At 40.3% G+C, this 10,105-nt stretch overlaps 1 protein-coding gene across 1 annotated transcript in view; it reads left to right on the top strand.

The window, feature by feature from the left end:
• The first annotated feature begins 690 nt into the window (after window positions 1–690).
• Window positions 691–10,105, top strand: part of LOC122560846 (uncharacterized) — an 85,121-nt gene continuing 75,706 nt past the window's right edge. Inside the window, exon 1 of the mRNA XM_043712003.2 lies at window positions 691–781. The gene's annotated coding sequence lies outside the window, so the exon portion shown is untranslated. The remainder of the gene's footprint in view (window positions 782–10,105) is intronic.

Genomic DNA, 10,105 nt, shown 5'->3' with positions numbered 1-10,105 from the left:
GAACAATCAAGCAACTATTTGAAAAGTTATGAATCTTTTAAATTATTCCACTTTAAAATGTGATTTTGAACACAATAGAATTTCAAAAATTGAGGAATTATCCAAAAGGAAAAAACACATTAAAACTTGGAAATGGTGAAACTGATTCAACTTATTTTGCGTACCTGAAAATAGAATTCCAGTACAACCAAATTTTATTGAATTTTGTTGGTTTTTTTCTGCCTACATGAGTAAATACTTCAGGACTCCTAGTGAAACGTGCTGCAGAGTATATATGTTCTGCAAAAGGCCAAGTATGATAACATTAGTTTCGAACCTCCTATACAATACAGTTTGACACTGCTTACTCCCAGTCCCCTCCCCATTGACAGAAGTTTGCATAGGAGGCTGTTCAGTATAATTTGTACTGAAATACTGTTACGAATACCGATATGACTTTGATCGAGTCTCTTCGCCACCGCATAAAGGGAGAGGAGAAAAACAAGACCTAATCAGGTTCGGTGTTGTGTGTAAATCTAATTCACCTGGGACACCACTAACTCACCTGTTAACCCACTGATGCAGCAAAGTACGCGCTTTCCTCCCTGCTTTATCTGTTGTTCCGTGGCTATGCAAATAAAGAGGACGACGAGCAACCCGGACACAGGAATATACGTAAAAAAATATCTTCACACGTATAGAAACAGATGCACGACATGTATTTAAACTTCGATCACAACGGTCGTGAAAGAAGCCGGCACGTTCTTGAAAGGTGTGATTTTTTTTAGAAAACAAAGAAAAAGTAAGGAATTATTCTTTCACTCCCGCGACGCCCATCGTGTTGTATTAATAGTTAAAAGCCTCATATAACAGTACCTACAGGACGATTTTATTTCCTTATTTTTGCTCCTCTTAGTTCATCGATCTGACATTTCCAGGAGCTAGGCAGACCTCGAGCTGGCGCGCTCCCGCTCGAAGCTGGAGGCCAGTAACCGTTCCGCGAGACGGGGAAGCCATTTGAATTTTCGAAACGCGTGCCGTTCCTAACGGTTTCCTGTTTTTTTTTTAAAAGCGCCCGTTTCCAAATTGGGAGGGGAGGGGGGGGGAATAGAAATAAAAACATGCCTTTGTGTAGCTGAACCCCGTCCCCTTATTTCCTCAACCTTTTTACTCTCTCTCGACGCATCAGTTTATTTTGTGCAGAAGGTAAGTATTTATCACGTGTTTCTTAAGAGGTGTGTCCACCCACATGTAACATCAATATATAATATAGTATGGAATTAAGCTTATTTTGGAAGGGGGCAAATTTTCAATACATTCACGAGTTAGAAACTTTGCATGTGTTGCATCGTAGTTTGCACTTTGGAAATAATGTATTTCTCTTGGAGACAATTAGGGCGTTCTTTAGAACTAAGTACTCCAGCGTTTATCTTTCCATCTTCCTCTCTATGTGATATTCAATTATTATAAAATATATAAATGATCACTGCGTAGCAAAAGCAGTATGCTTCCGATGCCAGGAGTTCTCTCCAGGTCACACATCATCATCTGCAGAGAAATAAACCACCTGTAATTAAATGTGAACTGTTTGAAAAGGTCATTGCAGATAATTTAAAAGTCATGAAAAAATTCCAGTCTAAAATTGCGAATGGGGTATTGGGAACACTCTATGGATTGACAACTGGAAAATGGACAACGGTGTGCTGTAAACCAAAACATCGTATGATTGAGTTTCCAGTGTTAGAGGAAACTTTGGTCTTTTCACTGGATACAAAAAATCGACTTCAGAAAACAGCATCCAGCAAAGTATTTTTTTCAGAGAGAAAGCTGAAGCCTTATTGTTTCAACAGTCAAACAAGCAGACCTGTGAAACCTTGATGGATCAGTGATGCATCTAGCAACAGCCTCTGGGCTAATGTAATGCATGCTTCTTTGGTACACACCTAGATGCTGTGGTTAATTTGCTGGAGAAATTTTCTGCAAGTACGCAGTTTATAAGTGCCAGAATTTGGAGCCGAAAGCCTCAGTGTTTCTGTCTTTCTCACTCTTATCTTTCCGTGAAGCATTTTTGAAAAGTCCTGAATGTTCCATGCATCATGCTCCTGTTTCTCCTCTGTGTCTGAGGATGTCCATGTTGCTACAACCAACAGCAATGTGAAATCTCTTTCACAAGAATGGGGTTGAATACACAGGTGTAATTTTTAAAGATCTGACTTAGGAGCAGCTGCTTTGTTGTCCTGTATGGTGTTCTGACTTGCATACAAATTGGCTTTCGAACAGACTCAGGAACAGCACTCAATTGGCTGGAAAACTGGTTCAAGATATAGAGTGATGTGAACATCGTGGCCTTAATTAGCGCAATGATTGAGACTAGAATCCTAGAGTTGTACAGCACAGAAACAGACCCGTTGATCCAACTCATCCATGCCAGCCAAATATCCTGAATTATTCCAGTCTCATTTACCAGCATTTGGTCCATATCCCTCTAAACCCTTCCCATTCATGTACCCATCCAGGTGCCTTTTAAATATTGTAATTGTACTAGCCTCCACCACTTCCTCTGGCAGCTCATTCCATACATGCACCACTCTGTGTGAAAAAATTGCTCCTTCAGTCTCCTACCCTAGGAAAGAGACCTTGACTATTAAACCTATCCATGCCTCTCATCGTTTTATAAACATCTATAAAGTCATTCGTCAGCATCCGATGCTCCAGGGTAATCAACCTCTGCCTATTCAGCCTCTCTGTATAGATCAAACCCTACAACCCTAGCAATATCCTTGTAAATCTTTTCTGAACCCTTTCAAGTTTCACAACATCTTTCCAACAGCAGGGAGACCAGACTGAACACAGTATTCCAAAAGTGCCCTAACCAATGTCCTGTACAGCTGCAACAGGACATCCCAACATCTATACTCTATGCACAGACCAATAAAGACAAGTGTACCAAACATCTTCACCACCCTGTCTACCTGCGACTCAACTTACAAGGAGCTATGAATCTGCACCCCAGTGTCTCTTTATTCAGCAACAATGCCCCTGAACTGTACCATTAAGTGAACAGATCCTGACCTGGCTACTATGAAACATTCTACTTCTCAACCTTTCCTCTCGCTTGATGTGTGGTGATCCTCTCATTTGAGAGAACGGCCGTAAGCTCTGAGCTCGGTAGCAGCAGCAGCAGCAAGCAAGCCCAGCATAGACTCATGGAAACACATTGAAGGCAAGTTTAGGTTCCAGGCAGCTTCTGCACCAACAAGATCCAAGTGCTAATTTATGGCTGCTGCACTGGAGGCAAAGTTTGGGTTCCCAGTGGCTTCTGCGTCCAGCACAGGTTCATGGAGGCGGAGATGAGTTTGTGCCCAGTACAAGACCTGGCTGCATTGACAAAATAGGCCTGAAGTGGACATATGGCAGTAGAGTTTAGGCCAGTGCAGGACCCGGTGATATCTGCATTTGTGAGAATTCAGTGTCAAGTGTGATGGAGGTGAGATGGCACTGAAGAATGGCGACTTTTGTTCCAGAAGTGGTGGCACAGCAAAGGGGATTCTTGTCTGGCTAACTGGCCCTTGGTGAAGCACTGAAGAAAGACTGTAAAGTTGAACACTTTTTTTTTGTTTTTCTGCCTTTTATATTATGTTTTAATTTATTTTTCTGTGTTTTATTATTAGCAAGCCAATTTAGACAACAATCTAGTAGCCTTGAGGCAGATTTGCTTCTGAGCAGGAAAACTGACAGAGCACAACATTGGTTATATCCATATATCCTGTATTTGTCAGGGAGACATTAAGGTGAACGAAACACTTTGTTTTTCTGTTGTCAGCTTCACCATGAAGTTTGGCATTGCCAAACTTAAAATTGGCAATCTAATTTAATTTACTAATTGGGCATGGTGTCAGTGTGCCTATCCTTTCAAAGTCAGCAGCATTCAACTCATTGTTACTCCAACCCTGAAGGCTAACACAGCTCCTGAAAATGAGCTCCACAACTCCCTGAACACCTCTAGAATGTCCCTTCTGAGGAGGAAGTTGTTACCCTCTGTGATTTTGATACCAGTGTTGGTTGTGACAGCCTCAGAAAGGAACACTTGATAACCTTAGTGTTGGGACCTGCAACGAAGATCTACTCTTGGAGTTCTACTGAAAAGTAGCAGTCCATAAAAGCACCTGTGGACTAATACTGGTGAAGCAAATTCATGAAGTAAGTATGGATAGTTTTGAGCACAGCAGCTAGCTCTTGACTCCTTTTTACATATCCTCCTGGCCCTGAACTTACTTGCCATCTTCAGCATGAAGTAGTGTTTAAAGTGTGGTTACAAATGAATTGGATCTATGGGGTCATGCACAGATGATTGATTTTTTGGTTGGTCCAAGTAGCTGGTTGTTCTGCTTTGCTCTGCTGTGAGTGACCATGCTATCAGTGACAACTAGAAGGTTCTTGTCAATCAAACATTGATTCTTGGGTAGCTGAACAGCTTGGGAATGTGAACAAAGATACAGGCGTCATCAGATCTGCACCAGCTCAGGAGCTCTTTTTGTTTTCCTTGCCTTAAGCCATTTTAAGTCAGAAGAAAGCACTTCATCTTTTCTTCAGTTACTGTAAGCTGTAACTTTAATAAATCAAAACCTTTACCAGTGAACCAGCTACCCTGTGCCTCTTGCAACCAGTATCCAGGCTTGGGCAGACAAATGGCAAGTGAAATTCATGCCACAAATGCCAAGCAATGACCATTGAATTGAATTGAATTGAATTGATTGTCACATGTACTGCGGCACAGTGAAATGCTTTGCCTTGTGAGCAATACAGGCAGATCACATAGTTAAGTAGCCTAGATCGTAAATAACAGGTAAACAGCAGCAAAAACAAAAACGGAGGTACAGGCGAATGTTAAGGGTTTGTAAGTCCATTCAGTATTCTAACAACAGTAGGGTAGAAACTTGTGTGTGTGTTTCAGAATTCTGTACGTTCTCCCCAGTGGTAGAGATTGTTGAAAAACATTGCCAGGTTGGGATGGATTTTTAAGAATGCTGGCGGCCTTTATTTGACATCGGGCTTGGTTGGTAGATTTTTATAGATGGCCTTTGTGATTGTCTGGGCCGAATTCATCACTCTCCGTAACCGTCTTCGATCTTGAATGGTACAGTTGCCATACCAGACAGTGATACATCCAGACAGAATGCTCTCAATAACACTTCTATAAAAGTTGGCAAGGATATTCGCTGTCATGCCAAATATCCTCAGCTGCCTGAGGAAGAAGAGACATTGTTGGGCCTTTGTAATCAGTGCGTCCACGTGAAGAGTCCTAAAAAGCTTGTTGTGGATGACCACTCCCAGGAGCTTGACATTCCCCACTAGGTTCCACCTCTGTGCTGTTAATGTGTAAGGGGGAATGAGTAACATCCTGCTGAAAATCAATAATGAGTTCCTTGGTTTTGTGGGCATTGAGAGCCAGGTTGTTCTCAGTGCACTATTTTTCCAAGTCTTCCACCTCACGTCTGTAGTCTGTTTCATCGCCATCTGAGATTTGGCCGACCATGGTGGTGTCATCAGTGAACTTGTAAATGGAATTAGTCTGGTATTTGGCGACACAGTAATGAATATACATGTCTGTCTGAGTCTCTGGTTTGGATTGGTATTGGTCCTTGACTGTCTTAATGGCTCTGTGAAGATCATCCCTTATATTTGAGTGGGTCTTCTCGTTTGAAGGCCTTACGCCTGGTTTTTACAAGTTCTGTATGTCCTGATTCATCCAGGGTTTCCTGTTGGGGAACACCCAGATTGACTTCCTCAGTTTGTGGTCCTCCACACACTTGCTGATAAAGTCTGTGACGATGGTGGAATACTCCTCCAAGATACCTGCGGACTGTTTGAACCTGACCCAATCAGCCAATTCCAGACAGCACCGGAGTTGATCCTTTGCCTCCTCCGGCCAGTACTGGATCACTTGAGCTTTTGCCTGTAAGCCAGGAGAAGAAGCATGGCATTGTGGTCAGAGTTCCTGAAATGAGGGCGGGGGATGGAGCAGTAGGCATCCTTCGTGTGGCCCATCTCCAACCAGAACAAATCTAATCATTCCTTGACATTACAGACACTCAGTTTCTGATTTGCAAACAGGTTATTGCCAAACAAGTACTGCTTGATAGTGCTTTGATGACCGCTTCCACCTTTTTACTGATTTTTGAGAGTAGAAAGATTGGACAATAATTGAACAAATTGGACTTGTCTGTCTTTTTGCATACAGGAATCGCCTGGACAATCTTCCAAATTTCCTGTTGATGTTCGTGTTGTAGTTAAACTGGAAGAGTTTAATTAGGATACAGCATGTTCAAAAGGATAAGACTTAAGTACTATGGCCAATATGTTGTCAGATATATGTTACTGCATCCATTATCTTCAGTTGCTTCTTTATATCACCTATAGAGTGAATCAAATTGGCTCAAAACTGGTACTAATTTTGCTGGGGACTTTTATTTTCAAAATGAGGCTGTATAAATGGCAAATTGATGACCATTACTGACAGGGTGCTTTGGCCCCATCCTACTACCCAATCCATATAACTACAATCCAATGACCATGCAGACCCAAGACCTGCTCCCTCACCAGTCCTGCCCACCGCATAGTTGTCATCCCACTGGCCAAAAGAGGACTAAAGTCAAACCTAGAAGGTACACAAATGTATTGATAAGTACATTCCGTAGTTGTCACTTTCCAGAGGTAGTGAAAATTGTTGGGTGTATGTGTTCCATAATCTAATGAGCTCATTCATATGTGTCATTAAGAAGCGAGTATAAGCTGGTGCTGGAATGCTGTTCAAGATTAATGCTATAAATATAATCCAAATTGAAGAGACAAAAGGGTGAGAAATTGAAGACAGTGCGGTTGGCAGTGAAACTATCACTGGGAGTTGAAAGCACTGGTGACATAGAAACTGTAGCATGGCAGTCAAACTATTGGTTCCAGTGTGGAGGAGAAGTATGGTATTTGGCTAAAATGTATTTATAATGGTAATGTTACAGTGGTAGATAATTGTGATTCTAGATTAATTAATTGATTAATCAGTGCCTCTCCTGTAGCAGATGTCACTGTGCTCCGTAAGAAGAAAAAATAACTGGAAAATCTGACAGAAGGCATTTACAAATTCAAACATTAGACTAGCCGCAGTTCTGGAATAAATAGTGGCAGCATCTATTGTGAACTGAATGACTACAATTTTCTTAAGGTTAGACCTCATTAGAAACCAAATGTAAATGTTGCTACTGGTCTGGCTGTTGGCCTATGGTACTCCTTACTCCAGAAACAAATGGGTTAAAAGTGATAGAATTGGGTAATCCATTACAATGGCGAGTTTTGATTTAATCTTTATTGAGCTGGTGTATTTCACATAGGCTAACATATAGAAAACTACATCTCATGATTGAAGCATGTGAACATTATAAGATGGTGACAGCAAATGTGTAATAAAAGGTAGTCACAGCAAATTGGTACCAAAGTTAATAGAAGCAGTGGTAGTTGTAAGAAATTATTTTCATAACTGTTGTCATGGAGAAATGTAGAGAATCACCAGGAGACGTGGAGAGTTCTTCAAGGAGTAGGTCTTTTATTTGCAAACAAAACACCGTTACACTCAAAGCAAATTCTTGAATGCCCCCAAACCTCAGGGTCCGTGGTTCTTCATACCTTTTGTTATCATGTTTTTGTTAGCTTATCAGCATATCTAACTGTGTTAATCAGAATTCCCTCACTCCAGCTATACAATAAACCAATTATGTTAGTTCCCATTTTCTCTCCAGTTCTGCCACTATGGTTTTTTCTACACTCTACTTAATATTATTCTAATGTCACGATAATATACTTTGCTGTCACCTCTGCAACAATGGTCTTTCATCCCAGATGCTACTTAATATTATTTTAATGTCATGATTAGATATTTTACTGTCAAGGGTCTCAAGCAGGCTGACTCTACTAACTATTAATTAAATATTTAATGTCATGTCCTAAATATTTATTGTCACAACCTGTCCCAACCTGCCATGATGATATTTAGCAGACAAGACTGACTTTACTAACTGTTGTTATCTCAGCCTGCCATAGTGACCTTTCAGCCCCAACTTTACTCTGCCAGTTGGTGTAGGAGCATTCCACTACTCTTATCCCATCCTGTCACAGTGACCTTTTGACGAGTGTAGCATTCCACAGACCCCTTGCAACAGATCGCCAGTGGTCTTCATGCTTTAACCCTTCCCATGCTTTCATGCTGTTTATTTTCCATACTGTCATCCATGATCTACTCGAGTTCACATCTAGCAACCAAGATTGAAGGCTATAATCTGTAATGAAGCTCAGAAATCAGATAGAAGAATTCTCGGTTTCTCATAGTTGTTCTCTTTTTGTTTTAAATGGCTGTGATATGTCCGATTGGCAATTTACAAGAAGGCCAGTACAGTTGTGATTTGACAAAAACGATCCAGAATGAAACCCAAAATGCTTTAAAATAAGTGAGGCGTTAGCGATATATTGAACTTATGCACAGTCCTGGTCAATTCTAACATTTTGTTTACTTCGAAAACTGCATAAAAACAGAAATAAGAACAGAAAAGAGAATATCATAACAAAATAAGTTGTATACTGCAATACAGATCATTTATACACTGGCAATTAAGAAGAATATATCTGCAAGTAAGGGTCAAAAACAAAAATCAAATATTTGCATTCCAGTGACATTCAAGGATTTCACTTATTCAAAGACTGGATCTTCGCTTCAGAGGTCAACAGCGATTTAGGAGCAGACTGTCAAACACCACATTGATTTGGAAAATGAAGGATTGAGAAGAATAAAATCTTCTGATATTTTTAGTGGTGATAGCAAAGGTCTGACCAAATTTTCTAATGTTAGAAGATGATCTTAAAGAGCATGTCAATTTCAGGATGTCCCTGCATAAGCTTGTCATGTTCCTAACCATGTGGTGAAACAATCTACTAATGCATTGGCAGATGTTGATGCAAAGGTACCGAATGTGAAGTCACCAAAGCAACCAACTGAAAGGCCTGTGGAACAGGTACACCTATGAATTTTTTTTTGAAATGCATTTTTTAAATCACTTGTCACAGGCCAAGTGTCTTCAGATGCTTGACTCTTTTAAAAATAATTTTCGCGATCAAGGGACTTAGTAAAGAAAAAGTCTCAATTTTCAAATGTGGATTATTTTGTTTCACTCACCAATGTCCCATATTTTGTGATATACGAACTATACTGTAAGAGACATTGACCTAAAATGTTTAAGAAATGCCTTGCGTAATTAACCATGTAGGCTGGATTAGCCATGCTTAATGCAAGATTATGGGGATAGGATGGGGAGTAGGTCTAGGTGGGAGGGTTGGTGCCTACGCAATGGCCAAATGACATCTATCTGCACTATAGGGATTCTAATTGGTCAATGTTATGCATTATGTGGACCCCATCAGAAAATCTGAAGCCTTTACCTCCACTAAGTAACATACCCAAAGTGGAAAGGGCAACATGTGCTATATTGCTTAAGACTGACACATGCCAGTGGAAGTACCATTCCTTTTATATATCTTGCAAATTTAAATAGCACAATATGGTACAGTACACTCATCAGATAACACCTTCCAAGAGATCTGACATGTACTCCATTAGCATTATCTGTTTTAACTTTCAGTACAGATCCTCTGGATTAACTTGAAATTTTACATTGGTTCAGCAGGATGTTCTATCACTTGGGCTCCCTGCATACACAGATCCATGTATTAGTACAATCCACGAGGTAACAAACATATCAATTCCAATAACAAAACTTCCAGACCAAAACAGTAAGTCTAACCATGACATTCACATTCTAGATAATCTCTATATATGAACATATAAACAAGGAACAAGAAAAGGCCTCTTGGCCCTTCAAGTTATTACGACACAAGGTAAACCCCTCTGCTAATTTAAACCCTACACACAGAGAAGCTCATCTTGCACCAAATCTGTTAAATTTCAAGAGGCAAAGAACTGTCCCAGATTTCACTAAGTCCAACATAGAACATTAAAACCACAACTATTTACACCTCCTTTCTCTTAAATCTGTCTTTTACCTCCCACTCGACAACACTGATCCAA

This window comes from Chiloscyllium plagiosum, unplaced genomic scaffold (genome assembly GCF_037043375.1).
Source record: "Chiloscyllium plagiosum isolate Xiang-an unplaced genomic scaffold, Cpla_swu_hap1 HiC_scaffold_20, whole genome shotgun sequence".
In the NCBI taxonomy this organism is placed as follows: domain Eukaryota; kingdom Metazoa; phylum Chordata; class Chondrichthyes; order Orectolobiformes; family Hemiscylliidae; genus Chiloscyllium; species Chiloscyllium plagiosum.
This window is presented reverse-complemented; position numbering and strand designations above follow the sequence as displayed.